At 40.3% G+C, this 16578-nt stretch overlaps 1 protein-coding gene across 4 annotated transcripts in view; it reads left to right on the forward strand.

Moving 5' to 3' along the window:
* Positions 1 to 3556: 3556 nt before the first annotated feature.
* The window catches only part of tpst1 (tyrosylprotein sulfotransferase 1), a 97128-nt gene continuing 84106 nt past the window's right edge, over positions 3557 to 16578 (forward strand). For 3 of the 4 annotated variants that reach the window (XM_020595212.1, XM_020595213.1, XM_020595214.1), the window contains exon 1: positions 3560 to 3789. The gene's annotated coding sequence lies outside the window, so the exon portion shown is untranslated. Of the gene's footprint in view, positions 3790 to 16578 lie in introns of all 4 variants that reach the window. The other variant, XM_020595215.1, reaches the window with a different exon arrangement.

The following is a 16578-nucleotide window of genomic DNA, read 5'->3' on the forward strand; positions in this document are numbered from 1 at the left end:
TTTTCCTTATTCTTTATATTTTCCAGAAGATGATGTTGCTCCACACAATCCCAAGAGAACAGCTAAGAGAGCCTGGTCTAATGTTGAGATCACAGCTGTAATGCGATATTTCAGAGGGCATATAGCTAAAGGAAAACTGGCCACCAAAAATGAATGCGGTCAGCGCAAGCTGGCAGAAGGCTCAGTTTTAGATCAAGGAACTGTGCAAAATATATGAGATTTTGTCAGAAACCATGGAATATCTGCAAAAAGACAGTCACAGAAATACAAGCCATAAACCTGCTCTATGCAGTGTTGTTTGTTTGCTTATTTTTGTAAATCAAAATGCATGTATTGTTTGAAAATGTGACATAATGAAAAGAAACACTGATACATAAACATTTATCTGATGATAATAGTTCAAAATGGTGGTTCATGTTGTACAAAACAAGCAAATAATTTCCAGCTACAGTATTTGTTTGGATTATAAAAAGCTGAGAAACAGTTAAAGATGTTTTTGTTGCAGCAGACACAATATTTTTTATGTATTTGTTTAGTGGAGTAATGTTACAGAATTCAAACTGTGTTTTTGGACAACAGTGGAGGTTTATGGCACAAACCAGTAAGCTTTAAACTCCTTTTTGGGTGTTTGAAAACATCTGGTCTTTATTTTCTGGTTAATTGAATGCTTTATTTTGATTTGAATTGCCATTTTGGTAGTTAACTAAAAAAAAGGAGACATTTATTTATTTTTTCTGTGTAATCAACTTATTTTTACTAACTTTTTTTCTTTTTGTTAATGGTTGGTTCAGTTTAATGTGAAAGTATGAAAACAATACGTCAAGGGCATTTGTATTGCTATTGTTGATTAAATGACTGTTCCATTAATACTATGTTTTGTCAGGTTTGTGTATTTATGTAAATGAGCCCCTCTTTAAACTGTGAGATCACTGTCCCTTTAAAAACCTAACAATGTTTATTTGGACCCTATAAACCACACACTTAATTTGTCCTCACAAACCACTCTAGGGTTAGGGTTGTGTGTACGAGGTTCTGTAGGTTGTATCTGAACTCTAAAGTGAGCTAAATGTTTTCCAATTTTTTTGAAGCATTTGAACCTTGCTCCCATAGCTCTAGGCCCTCAGGAAACAGTAGTCCATCTAAACCACCACCGGGCGGGTTTGGAGCAAAATGACCCAGTATACCATAAAAACCAGTATGTGTGTGTGTGTGTGTGTGTGTGTGTGTGTGTGGGTGTGTGTGGGTGGGGAGATCAAGTGTTCGCAAGGCTGTATGTTTTTCATCTCTCTCTCTCTCTCTATCTCTCTCTCTCTATCTCTCTCTCTGTGTGTGTGTGTGTAATGGCAATGAAAATGGTCAAAAGTATTGACGGGGAGGTTTATGGCTTCTTATGAAAACACATGAGTCAAGTCCTTCTGGAAACTAGATACAGTTCCATCTCTCTGATCATCAGTCATCCTTGCTAAAAGGCATAGCAACCCCTAAAGCAACATAGCTTCTTTTTAACCATTGTTCTGGGAAGAAAAGCTCATCAGTTCTGGGGGACGAGACAGTGGTGCGGTGGGTAGAGCAGTTGTCTCCCAAGTTGAAGGTTCGAATCTCAGTGCCGGCAGTCTACGTGTCAAAGTGTCCTTGGGCAAGGACCCCCCCTGTTGCCCCCAATGGTTAGAGCCATGGCTTGAGGTGGCGCCGCAGATGGCAGGTATCGGTTCTGTACCGAAAACAAATTCCTTGTGTGTAACATACTTGGCCAATAAAAGTGGTTATCCTTATTTTTAATACATTTATTTTCATTGCTTAAATATTTTACAATGGTAATGAAGCAGAATCGGCTTACTAACTTCTGTTGAGACTGGATGGCTGCATCTCCTAGTGACCGGACAGCCTCTTTGCATTTTGGCAGGGACCTGTTGGCCTGTTTTTGCACTCACACCTAGACCTACTTTGCATATCCCAAGCTCTGCTTTGTCTTGGAGTGTCCTGCAGAGCCAGGGGGCCCACAACCTGAGATGACCACCTGGCCAGTTCAGCATACTTATTAGCATCACACACACAGGGGGCCTGCAACTCAGGCCACCCATTGTTCGGGGCCCATTGATCAAGATCAGAGTGCTGGTCACACACACACACACATACCTAGATTTACCACATTCCAACATGGAAGTGCGAGCTCTGGCTCACACCAAATGGCCAATAGGATCACGAACTATTGAAGGTTGCACCCCTGTCCAGGGCGGAGCGGCCCAAGAAGATAAAATGGATTGTAAAAACTTAATTTGGGGTTCAGAGAATGGAATTCCTCCGGGAGCTTTGTTTCTCTGATCCCAGCGCTGTAAAACCTGCCTGTGCTCAGACTTCCAATAAACCTCCTGTTGATTTTAAACAGTCCTCTCCTGTCTTCACTTCTCGTGCTTTTAATAAAAGAATTTGGGTAAGATTTAACAAAGAGCTGAACATGTAGATACCAGAATGGCCTGTATAGCTGAAAGTATGCTGGACTTATAAAGTGCCAAAAAACGGATGGAAGATCCCAGAATAATCAGGAGAACATAGTGTGGATGCTTTACAGCATCCACACAATAAAGCATATTCCAATGGGAGGATAAGAGAATTGTTTTACTTCCATGCATCACATGACCTGTAATTCCAACTGTGGCCACTATACCACAAATTACCTTTCTGCTCAGCTGGAAGTTGGTTAGGGGCCCAGCAGTATATTTTTGCACTGTGCTCCAATAGCAGGGAAATATGTCCAAGGATGGTATGTTGTTTTATTTGTTTATATAGTAATACCATGTAAAAAGTTCATAATAGCAAAGAAAATGTATTTACATAGCCCCTTTAAATAAACATGTAAATTAAATTAACTAACATAGGAATAAAAACAAACAAAACAACAACAAAAATTAAAGAACAAAGCCCAGTAGATTATCAAAATAACTACATTTATATTTTAATATAGTCTCTTACTTTTCAGTGTCTGTCTTCAAACATTTTTATCATTGTAAGGACAATTTTTGTTTAAGTAATTGTGTTTTTCTGTATAATAACACCAACTTATAGCACTGACATGTGCCAAACTTGTGAAATGGCTTTGGTATTTAGATAAACAACACCTGAGGCTAATTTCAGACATACAAAATATAAATGAGTCTCTTGCTGGCTGTTCAGTAAGTAGACTGTTATGCCTGGCAACAAAGAGCAATCTCTTGATGTGCACTAAATATTTTTTGTATTTGTGGGAGCCAGCACAAAAAAGAAGCTAAAACAAATTAAACATAATTATCAAAGTCACTGAAAGGTCTTGTCATTTTATTCTTTATTTTTATGCAAGAACTTTGAGTAGGCAGCTATATAATAATGCATTTAGATTAGTGAATGTTGTATTCAATATTATTTAATGTTTATATGCACAGATGTACCTATTTAATTGATCACTGCCTTTTTTCTGAACACAACTGTACTGTGCTTTTAAATGTACTGTAGTTCCGCCCACACTGTATTGGCCAATCAGCAGCTCTGACACACAACCGTCTCTGAGTTGTGGACTAATCACAGCTCATGTTTCAGTGCCAGTAGGGCAGTAAGATGTAGCAGTGTAGTTGATAGCGCCTCTAGTGCTCCAGCGCAGCAAACCGCGTTCTGTATGACTGACGCGGTCAATGGTCACAGAAAATACCCGGAAAGTGATTCTGGAGGACAGTAGGATTGTTTGGACTTTGGCTCTGGATCTGTGGATGTTTTCGGACCGATAAACCCGAGACTCCTGCGCCGTACCCGCAGCATTGGGTAGGTTTTTTGGGGCTGTGGTGTTGTAATCTCTCTCTCTTCTCCTTCCCTTTAGCTGCGACAATTAAACGCACAGTTGGGCAGGGGGTTCTGATTAACCGCAATTCGTTGGTGTATTAGCTTTAAGGCGGCTACGGCTCCTTTTAAATGCGGGTTACATAATTACTAGTGTCTGTCATGTTAGCTCTGAAGGCTGACATAGTCAGATAAGAAGGAAACCCATGGAAGATAAATACAATTTTATCGGGAAGGTATGTTGACAGACAGCTCCTTTCCGTGCCAACCTCGGAACGCGCTGAACTGTAACAGTGTCACCAAGCTCCCCTGGTTACTGAGAAACGTTAGACAGGTTACATACCTTGAAGATCGCCAAAGACATTTCAAAACCTTAAGAGGAGACAACCCTTCCATTCGACATACTACTGGGTCACCCGGTAATGAAATTCAACTTAAACATTTCTCCATGTGCCGTTAATTATTATTAGTATCCCATTGTTGTTATTATTACTACTAGTACTATAATATTCTAACAATATGGACCGTGCTGTGTGCCAGGAAGCACATTGAACGGAATTTAAAGATCGATTTATGTAGTTTTGTAATTTTAATGGATTTGAAACGTATGCCGATTTAAACAGAAGACTGTGACATTAAGGAAGCTTACATTGAATTTGTATGAACTGCTCTTTTTCACTGATGAATTAATGAATGATTTAATTGCAATATTTTAATGGAGTTTGGTTTGAGGTTACATATAAGATTAGTAGATAATGGAGTATATTTGGGTTGCATATGAAAGTGTTTGCAGGGTTGGGGAAAAAGTAATCTTGCCTTAGTTATTCCCACTGGCCAAGCAGTAGCCTGCACTATAACCAACAAGATGAGGATGAGGACGTTTTAGTAACATGTTACAACTGCACACACAGGGAAAACAAAACAAAACAAAACAAAAAAAACAGTCCTGTCAGATGCCCAACTAATCTTGCACTTTATCCTGTGATGACCCAGGGAGACATACTCTCAATTAATGGCATTTTACTTTCCCATCATTTTCATACAGTAGTATTATTGATTACCAATGCTATGTCCCCATTTGCTGATTGAAATGATTATCACCACTGATAGCTTTACATTGCCCCCACTTTGCTAATTGCGTACATCAGACTAGCAAGTAAGTATTGTTTAGTGAGCATAAAACTGAGATACAGTTGTAGCCTGTAGGCTTATGAGGGTGTTTATTAAAAAAATACATTGTAGCAGTCTTCAAAATTTGAAGAATGTTTCCAGTGGCCAGCAAGCAGCATAGACTAGCAGTGTCTTGGTAGCCAGGAGCACATCTGCCGCCTGCAAGCGGTCAGGGGGGTAAAAGACTCGGGTCCAGATGAATTCATTGTTTACCCTAGTGCTGGCTCCTCACTGGCTTAACTTCCACAGCTGAAAAGCTGGATCATTTAGACTCCAGGTCATTTATACTTTACTTTCCTTGTCTGAAAAGAATAAAACTCCGCTGCATCACAACTATCACATTCATTCAAGCAGCTGCCTGTCCTATGAGGCCAGTCATGGTTTCAACTGCAGAGCAGTACCCATATTTATGAAGTTCCTTCAAAAAGTGCATGCTACTCAAGGACTAAACCATATATCAGACTCCACAGAATAGTAGTGATGATGGTCAGAGATGCCAGTCGATACTCTATGTTGTATTGCTTGCTCTATTGTCTATGCAACTATTTGCATGTATTACTTTTCCCCATTTTGTATTCCCCTTTCAATTTGTTTTTTTAAGTGTTACTTAACACAGTAACACTGAACTCTCCTGGATAATGCAACAGTCCTATATGAAATGGGAAGGTTACATGTTTAGTTTAACTCTTACAGTGCTCATGAGTGAGATGGAATAGAAATGGTTGGGAAATTCAAAAAGCTTTGTTATAGCAGTTGTTGATAAAACATGGTGTCACAGCTGCTGAGTTCTAACAGAACTGGCACAGAATTTAAAACAATAATTTATCTAAGTTGGAGATGTTTTGTTTTATCAGCACAATCATCTTAAGCTCCCACCTGCCATCAGCAGCTCACATGGCAGAAATTTAAATTCTGTGACTGTGATTCTTGCCAAAGTACACATCAGGAGTCAGTTAAATTTATGAAAACAAGCTTATACCTTTTGCTCTTTTATCATAGAACCAGTTACTTTGTAAAGCAGTTGCTAATCCTTTGGACTGAGGTTTGAAATTAAGTCTTTCACTTGTAAGTCATCTAATATTATTTGTGGGAAATATAAATAGATGTGTGCCTGAAATATCTTCTCTTAATTTGTAACACTGTTGTGTGTCGTAGTATACCTGCAGACAAGAAGCCCAGAGTTTAGGGCGTCTTAAATTTGCAGACGAGGTCTGCTTTAGATAAAAAAACCAAATGTATTCAGCTAATAATAAACAGCAAAGTAACAGTAACCAGCAAATACTAGCCAGTACTATACAGTTTCACAGAAGGTAGTCTAACCACTAACATTCCGCAGGCTGATTTCTTGTAAAGATGAAGCACTACCAGTGTGAAGAAACCCTGAACTAAGGTGAAACATATTGCAGAAACCTCAAACAATCTCTATGGTTCTGAAAAGATTAATCAACTAAACTAGGGGTGTCAAACTCAATCGCACAGGGGGCCAAAACTCAAAGCACACTTTAGGGCACGGGCCGAACAGGACAAAAGTTTATTGAACAGATTAAAACTAAACGTTTTGTGAACACAAATATAAATCGAAACAGACAGGATACAATATTATTCCAAAATAAATAAACCTGAACTTAAAATCAGCAACTGTATTTCTGCTAAGGCTTGCATTTGCAAACACCGGCTTTTTGTCTGGACACAAGACGTCGCACACTTTCATCATGCAGCTCTTCAGAAACTCTCCCTCGGTAAATGTCCGGGCTGATTTTCTCCTCTGCCGCAATAAAACTTGCTTTCACAGTATACTCAGCCTCCCACCGGTTTTGAAAGGCTCTGTTTTCAGAATCAGCTTTTCACTTGGCCATTGTTAGGGGCTAGCTTTGACTTGAAATTAGGGTTGTATACATCAACGGACGCTTGATTGAGCTGACATAATTGATGCGGGAATGATCGCAGGTAGCCTATCGTTCGGTAAGGCAGCTGTTGCACTGCATTATGGGATTTGTAGTTTGTGTGTTATCAGCGCTTCATATCGCTGGGCCATTAAAAAAAAGATATATAAAATGATCTCGCGGGATTCTAATTCTAATGCGTTACATGATGAAAGTGACTTGTGACTTTAGGTTGCAGTATTCCTCAACATGATGGCCACAGTGAAGTGCTGAAAGCCACACTGTAACAGTTACAGGTTTCCCCAGTTGATGAATTGCATTTTCTGAAACAATTCACCATTCACCACTAACTCTTTTTTTTTTTCTAAAATTGATTTTTTTATGCCAACTTACATTATTTTGAATTTTGTAACCACATGGCATTTACCATAGAGATTCCACTTACAGGAACACTGACAGAGAGTGTAGAATTAGATTAGATTAGATTAGATTCGATTCAACTTTATTGTCATAACACATGTACAAATACAAGGCAACAAAATACAGTTTAGCATCTAACCAGAAGTGCAATAAGAGCAGTGCACAGTTCTACAGTATGTACAGTCAGAACTAATTTACGGATAGATATGTACAATTTATAGTTATAGCAAGATATGCAATATACAACAGACTATGGATTTAAATTACAGTAGTGTATAATGTACATTAATCTTATAGAACACTAGTGGATGAGATGGAATGAAATAGTGGAGAATAAGATAAGTTAGATGAGTGAACAGTTCAATTGATGTAAATAGTGCAAAGATAAAGAAAAATATACAGTATCTGCGTACAGTGTGCAAATGAATACAGAGCGAGCAGTATTCTGGGAGTAGAGTATGTGCAAATTAACATCACTTCAGTGTTACAGGTAACAGAAGTGTATTGCATTAGTCCTGGGAGGACAGATGAGAAGGGGTGAGGTGTGTGTAGTGGTACCGGAAGGCAGTGGGGGGGTCAACGGGGGACAGAATGTTTCCTTTTTTGAATTTTAAGCAAATGTTAAGATGGTAGGAAGGGAATGTACAGTTTAACTTTGAAAATAAGAAACGTGAACCAGAGTAGCCTGATGGCAATTAATATTATCCCAAAAGGTAGCATTTCTGGGACTGCCCTGGTCACCCTGACTCCACTTGCTGTTGAAAATGGTTGAAAGTTGATCTAAGAATACAAGCAGATGTGCTGTTATATTGACCCAAGGTGGTGTGGCAGTGGAGGACCCCATGACTACTTATAGCATGCTTTACCTCCTGCACCCCTCTGATGTCTTTCCATATTTAAAAATGTAATAAATAAATATGAATTGAAACAGAGAGGATACAATATTTGAAAATAAATAAACTTGAACTTAAAATCAGCAACCGTATTTCTGCTAAGGCTTACATTTGCAAACACCGGCTTTATGTCTGAACACAAGACGTCGCACACTTTCATCATGCAGCTCTTCAGAAACTCTCCCTCGGTAAATGTCCGGGCTGATTTGGCTATCTCATCTGCCGCAATAAAACTTGCTTTCACAGCAGCTTCACTGTGTGATTTCGTTTTGGTGAAAACATCTGCTGTGATGTCAGATTCCTCTTCAACTCCTCTACCTTGTGTAGCTTCTGCTCTGCATTCACGTTTTTCAGCTTGTTCTGATGTTTTGTCTCATAGTGCTGTCTTAGGTTATATTCCTTAATTACAGCCACATTAGCTCCACAAATAAGACACATGGGTTTACCGGCAATGTCAGTAAACATATACTCAGCCTCCCACCGGTTTTGAAAGGCTCTGTTTTCAGAATCAGCTTTTCACTTGGCCATTGTTAGGGGCTAGCTTTGACTTGAAATTAGGGTTGTATACATCAACGGACGCTTGATTGAGCTGACATAATTGATGCGGGAATGATCGCAGGTAGCCTATCGTTCGGTAAGGCAGCTGTTGCACTGCATTAAATGTGTAGTTTGTGTGTTATCGCCTGGCCATTAAAAAATATATAAAATGATCTCGCGGGCCGGATGTATTTGTACACCGGGCCGGATGTGGCCCGCGGACCTTGAGTTTGACACGTGGTGTAGAAAATTAAGATAAGAATATGGATTTTCGTGCTGAGGGAGCCGATTGTTAGGCAGATGAAAACTGTTCTGCTGTTTCAGACACGCAGCCGAATAGATTTCAACATGACATCACATCACCCATCTGAGGCTAGTCTGAATGTAAGGCAAAAGTATAAGGCAAAACAAACTAGCAAACAGCAAAGTGAGCCCAGAATTGTACAGGACATTTCAAGTAGCTGGGCTATTTTCCGTTCTTTAGTTAAATCATTTTAAAAATCTGGAGTTTAGAAGAGAACCTAAAGATCTGACATATGGTCCCTTCAGGGGTGACTCTTTCTAAATTCCTGACAGATAAACTGTGGTTGAGATTCAGAACAGTGTTGTCTTACACTTTACACCAGTGCTGAGATGTGTATGTGTTAAATTAATTGAAGCTCTTCTCTCCTGTTACTGATACTGTATCCTCCTTGCAAGATCTTCTTCCCATTGATCTGTTAGGGCAAGCGGTTGAGGCTGAGGCAGCTCTCCATGGGACAAAGGTGAAACCAAACCACATTAACACTTAATAATGAGGGTGGCTCTGCACCTCACGTGGGGCGTGTGATAGTGTTAGGAAAAGAAAAAGAGCAGAAAACCATGATTCTAGTAAGTCCTATCATGTCACCATTTCTGCTTAGTAAGAACGGCAACCAGATTAAAAGGTTTCTTCGATCAAATGCTCCACTGATTAATGGCTGGATGAGCACTCTGCCTGGTATGACTTGTGTGAGCAATCTATCAAACACTGTCAGGAGCTGAACAGCCAGTTTGTTGCCTCTGTCACACCTAAATGACTGGAGGGATTCAAATTTTTTTTTTTAAGGGGGGTGGAATAAGGGCACCCCACTTCCACCCCCACATTATACAACATATTTAAGGTCACTGAATTAACTCATCTCACTAAATTTTAAACCACTTTCCTCCTGTTTTTTCCAATTAGGTTTGTTGAAATTTTGATATCAGGATGACATTTTAATCAGATACACTAATTCTACATTAGGCTCAGTCTTGCATAACTGTTTATTAATTCTGTGCAGTAAATGATCACTCAATTTGATAGGAAACTACAAGTTACCATACTGAGTATCTACTGTGCATATAAAATGTCCTTCAATAATCAAAACAAGTCCAATGACAAACATCTGAAGCACACATTGAATTAATGTACATCTCCTTGAACTGATATGTTGATGCCTGCCATCATGGCAATAGCAAGGACAGTAGTGTTGCTTTTATGCGAGTAGAAGAATCCACTCAAAGATGACACTTTATTTGCCCAAATACTGAATCAAAAGAACATCCTTCTACTTCAGAGACATCTCCAAATATCTGTTCATTCTGTACAAACAGGTACTGTGCAGATGAGACATCCATGACTTTGTTTACATGCAGGCTGGTGTTGCAGTGCTGATCTTGGTGTTTCAGGAACGACAGCAGGAAATAAAAAAAACCTGATACATAAGCCACTTTAGCAAATACCCACAATTTATGGAAAAAATTTTTAAAGATTTTTTTTTTGTCAGCTGTTGCCTCAATATCACCACAGCAGACTTTGGTTTAATGATTTTACAGCAGACAATATGCATTCCTTGTCTACATGATGGGAGTGACTTGTGCCTTGTTCACTCTACAGTAGTAGAGATGCAATGACTGCAATTTCTTTGGCAGATTCTGGTTTAAGATTAAATCTGACCTGCCAATTACATTTTTTTTTTCCTAAGAACTAACTGACAACATACAGTGGGAAGAAAAAGCATGTGAACCTTTGGAATTTCATGGTTTCCTCATTAATTTGTCATAAAATGTGATCTGATCTTCATCTAAATCAAGAGTATTGATGAATATAGTGTGCCTAACATAATAAACAAAAAAAAAAATTCTGATCTTTCATCTCTTTGAGAACAACTATAAAAACCTCATAGTGCTAGTGGAAAAAGTATGTGAACCATTGATTTAATTATCCCAAAAAAGCTCATTGGAGTCGGGTGTTAGCATATCTGTAGTCTTGATAAGAAAATGAGTTTGGAGGTGTGGACTAGAGCTACTGCGATTGATAAAAACCACACAAACTTTGAATTTGCACCGCACAAGAAGAACACGCTTATGTGAACCGGGTCTTGCCAAAATGAGCTTTCAGAAGATCTACAATCAAGAATTGTTGATTTACATAAAACTGGAAAGGGTTACAAAGTGATTTCAAAGACTTTAGAAATTCACCAGTCTGCAGTTAGGCAAACGACCCACAAATGGAGACACTTTGGGACCGTGGCTCCTCTACCAAGAGGTCAAGGTCAAGGGTCAAATGTCAAAGTGTTTATTTGTCATATGCACAGTTAGGAAACGTCTTTCCCTGTACAATGAAATTCTTACTTTGCCGTCCACATGAATGCCACACAATACAAGTGAACTATTAAGTGAAATATGTGCAATGACACAAATCTAAATAGGCAGTAAAATCACAAATCTAAGGCACTTTAAAGCAGAAAGTGAAGGGAGCAAATAAAAATACAACAAGAACACAATATAATGCAGAGAGAATATATGCTATGTGGGAGCCACGGAGTGTAAATACTTAGCAGTGAGTGTGCAATTGTGCGTGTATGTAAACAGTACAGATGGAATTGCATGAGGTAGATCCTGAGTTAGCTGTTTAGGAGTCTGATAGCAGAGGGGAAGGAAGAGTCTTTCAATCTAGAGCTCCTGCATTTCACACTTCTGATCCTCCGACCGAAGGGTAGGGGTATAAACAGTCCGTGCTGGGGGTGGGTGGGGTCCCTGAGAATGGAGGCAGCTTTCTTACGCACCCTGCGGTGGTAAATGCTCTGCAGAGAGAAGTGGGTGCCCTGTAAAAATGACCCCAGGAGCACAACGAAGATTCATTAGTGAGGTAAAGAAACAACCCCGAGTGACAGCCAAAGATTTGAAGGCATCACTGGAACTGGATAACATCTGTGTTCATGAGTCTACAGTACATAAAGCATTGAACAAGCAGGGTGTCTATGGCAGGACACCATGAAGGAAGCTGCTGCTTAGTGAAAAGAACATTGCTGCATGTTTAAAGTTTGCAAAAGAGCACACTGACACTCCACAGCGGTATTGGCAAAACAGTTTGTGGACTGATGAAACTAAGATTGAGCTATTTGGAAAGAACACGCAGCACTACATCTAGCATAAAAAGGGCACTGCATATCATCATGAAAACATCATCCCAACCGTAAAGTATGGTGGAGGAAACATTACAATGAGGGCCTCCTTTGCTGCATCAGGGCCTGGCCATCATTGAGGGGAAGATGAATTCCCAAGTGTACCATAAAATTCTTCAGGATAATGTGAGAATGTCTGTATGTCAGCTAAAACTCTGTAGAAGATGGGTGATGCAACAGGACTATGACCCAAAGCACCGGAGCAAGTCCACAACAGAATGGCTTCAGAAATACAAAATCCGCCTTTTGGAGTGACCAAGTCAGAGCCCAGACCTCAACCCAATAGAGATTCTGTGGAATGACTTGAAGAGAGCCATACACAGGAGATGTCCAAAGAATATGACGGAGCTAAAGCAGTTCTGCTAAAATGTGAGGGCCCAGAGATGATAAGAGCCTGGCCGGAGATGTGTGGTTGTCCATGGGTGGAGCAGAGTGCAGCATGGCCTGTTTGGGACTTAGAAAAATGAATGACCCGTGGTCCTGGTACTCAAAATTTCTGTTCCCACACAGTGTAATACCAGAGGCATGAAACTCTATTTGGAGTACCAGGGGCACGAAGTTGTGGCTGGGTGGTTTTAAATTGTTTAGCCCAGGGAGGGGGCTTAAGCGTGGGTACACAGGCTCAACCAGTGTGCCGGGTGCCTGGAGCTCTGGTTCACCAGGGGAGCTAACCGGTTCCTTTCCCCCCACTATGGAGCTCCATTCCCGGGGTACTCCCTGGTGATAATGAAACATAGAGTCCCTGAGAATTCGACTGATAGTCGAACCTCGGATTCAGGAGGAACAATGCGGTTTTCATCCTGGCCGTGGAACACTGGACCAGCTCTATACCTTCTTCAGGGTGGCGGAGGGTTCATGGGAGTATGCCCAACCAGTCCACATGTGTTTCGTGGATCTGGAGAAGGCATTCGACCGTGTCCCTCGCAGCGCCCTGTGGGGGGTGCTCCGGGAGTACGGGGTCCGGGGCCCTTTGCTAAGGGCTACCCGGTCCCTGTACGATCGGAGCAGGAGCTTGGTTCGCATCGCCGGTAGTAAGTCAGACTTGTTTCCAGTGCGTGTTGGACTCCGGCAGGGCTGCCCTTTGTCACCGGTTCTGTTCATTATTTTTATGGACAGAATTTCTAGACGCAGCCAGGGGCCGGAGGGAGTCCGGTTTGGGGACCACAGGATTTCGTCTCTGCTTTTTGCAGAGGACGTTGTCCTGTTGGCCCCATCAAACCAGGCAGCAACTGGACATGATCTAATCCCAGGTCTTTGCACAGCTGTATGAAACAACAGCTGTTCTTGGCACGCCGTTTAACCTCTAGAGTCCCTGCGTCCTCATATGAGGACCGCACAGCTTGGGTTTCCAAAGCTCAGGACTCTAGAGGTTAATGTAGTTCACTATTGCTATGGCATCTTTGTGTTATCAACGATTTCAACAAAGAACTTCATCCATATTTTCTCATCCTTCAGCTCTTTAAACAATTGATTTCAGAAATTTTCAGGGCAATCCTCACAATGCTTCATTTCAATAGCGACACTGTAGTAGTCCACAGGGTGTAATTGGGAATTCTCTCTCACTCTCACTCACTCACACACACCTGCTCGTTTTACCTACTTTGTGGGGATGAATGAGACAATTTTCACATCTTTATAAGTTTATAGTTTCAGCTACAAAAGCCATTCAGGTATCAAAATGTTCAGCTCTTCAAGGACGTTCCTGCTTGTATATATTTCATGTCATCCTTCAGATAATTCAAAAAAGAACTTCAGCCAACTCTTCTCATCCTTCTGCCATTTTGGCTATTGATTTCAGGCATTTTCAGAACAATGCATTACAAATCTCGCATCCACACGTGCATTTTCTTCAGGAAATGCAAATTTTCTAGTTATTTTTCTGATTTCTTCCGTACGTTTTTCGGCACTTAATTTCTTCAGCATACTTTCAGGTACAACAGCCATGAAGTTATCAAAATGTTCAACTCTTTAAGGACATTCCTGTTTGTATTTTTACTGTTTGTAAAAGTTATACTTCTTAACATATTTAGCTTTTTTTCAGCAGCTTTTGCCCCATTCAAATGAATGGGAAAATATTTCACATCTAAATATCTTCAGCATACCTTCAGCTAAAACCACAATTTCAACTAATAACTATTCAGCAACTCTTCAGCTATTCATACTGTAAACAGTGTTTTGATTTGTTTTATGGTTTTTGCATAATTATCATTTACATTTTATGTCTCATTTCAATAGCCACACTCTAGTATTTCTGTGTGTAGGACTAGTCTTTCATTCTCATACACACACATACAAACAAACACCTACACACCACCACACACACAACCCTACTTGTTTTACCTACTTTGTGGAGAGCAATAGGAAAATGTTCACATCTTAATAAGTTCAGTATACTTTCTGGTAGAAAAGTCATTCTGGTATCAAAATGTTCAGGTTTTTCAGGACATTATGGTGTATAGTCAGGTTTTTTTTTACAACTTTCATAGTTTTGAAAATATTCAGCATTTATTCTGAAAAATGTGCCCCATTCAAATGAATGGGGAAATTCAACTTCAGCATATTTTCAGCTATCAGAATGTTCAGCTCCTGAAGGACATTCATGTTTGTCTTAAGAATTTTTCCAAACCTTATACATTTAAAATATTTAAAATATTTAGCTTTATTTTGAAACTTTTGCCCCATTCAAATGAATGGGAAAATTCTACTTCAGCATACTTTTAGGTATTTCAGGTATCAAAATGTTCAGCTCCTCAAAGAAATTCATGCTTCTATTCAGAAGTTTTCTAAACTTCATACTTTAGAAATATTTAGCTTTATTTTGAAACTTTTGCACCATTCAAATGAATGGGTAAATTCTACACTCAGCATAATTTCAAATATCAAAATTATCAGCTGCTCAAGGACATTCATGCTTCTATTCAGAATTTTTCTAAACTTCTGAAATATTCAGCTTTATTCTGAAAATCATGCCCCAGTCAAACATGGGGGAAATTCTACACTCGGCATACTTTCAAGAAACAAAAACACCAATATAACCCCCAATGGATGCACTTGACTCAACTTATGCAGGAGGAGCAATAGAGAAAAGAGGAGGCCCATTTTTTAAACTGTCACACCAACTTGTTACCACAAACTCCCAGCCACTCTTTGGAAATGGAGCCCTTAGGAAATTCCACTGTGTTGTTCCAAAATGTGGTGTGATTGGCACTTATTGATTCAGAGCATGCAGTTACAGCAAGAGCAGGGTGTGTAGGGGAAAAAATACAAAAAAAAACAAAGAAACCAAAAAACTTGATGCTTTACAAGCAGGTGAGAATTGGACATCACCGTGTTGACAGACAACCACCCTGCTCACAGCCACCCGTCCCTTTTACCATAGCTGCCAAGCAGTAGTGTGTGTGGGTGAGTAGGAGCAGTACAGACAGATCTATTCAGCATAAAAAAGTAATAAAACTCCAGCTCATCTGCCCATCAGGAGGAAAAGCAGCCAGAAAGATCCAGGACGGAAGCAGTTGTCAGACAGGGAAGGGAGAAAGGGAGGGGGTGCTCTCTTTTTTGGCTTTTCTCTTGTTTTGACTCTGTGCCTAAGCTTCAAAAACCGTTGCCCCATTCAAATTAATGAGAAAATTGTACTTCAGCATACTTTAAGGTAGATGTGCCTTTCAGGTGTCAGGATGTTCAGCATTTTCAGGGCGATCCTTCAGCACATAGCATCCACACGCATTTTCGACAGGAAATGCATTTCTCTAGTTGTTTTCTTGAGTCTGTTCCTGTCCTGTTTGATTGCTGAGCCAAACCAGAAAGTGATGGAGGTGCAGAGAACAGACTCGATGATTACTCTGTGGAACTGTATCAGCAGCTCCTGGGGCAGGTCGAACTTCCTGAGCTTGTGCAGGAAGTACATCCTGTGCTGTGTCTTCTTGATGATGGCGCTAATGTTTGATGCTGCTGCATTTCCACAGTCAGAACCTAACAAGTGGTACAATTGATACTTCCCTTAACTGTCATCCGGCATAGCCTCATTGGTTGATGTGGACTGTCCTACTTTGTCCTTCTCTTTTCTCTGTGTTACTCTCTGTTTAAAGCACGGAGGGGCTGCACTCCTCACTCACTTACTTACACACACACACACAGTTTATGTTTCGTAGTCCATGGGGACTTTACATTGACTTACATTCATTTCCTGTAGACTAACCCTAACCTTAACCAGAACCACTACTTGCCTAACCCTTACCCTGACCCTAACCCTAACCTCATCCTAACCCTAAACCATGTTGCCACCCTAAAATTCAATTTCTTGCCCATGGGGACCTCAATTTAGGTCCTCACCGTGAAATGGGTCCTCATGAGTTGGTATGGAGTCAGGAAGAAGTCCCCACATAGCAGGGAAAACACGTCCACCCA

This window comes from Monopterus albus, unplaced genomic scaffold (assembly GCF_001952655.1).
Source record: "Monopterus albus unplaced genomic scaffold, M_albus_1.0 scaffold26.1, whole genome shotgun sequence".
Taxonomy (NCBI): Eukaryota; Metazoa; Chordata; class Actinopteri; order Synbranchiformes; family Synbranchidae; genus Monopterus; species Monopterus albus.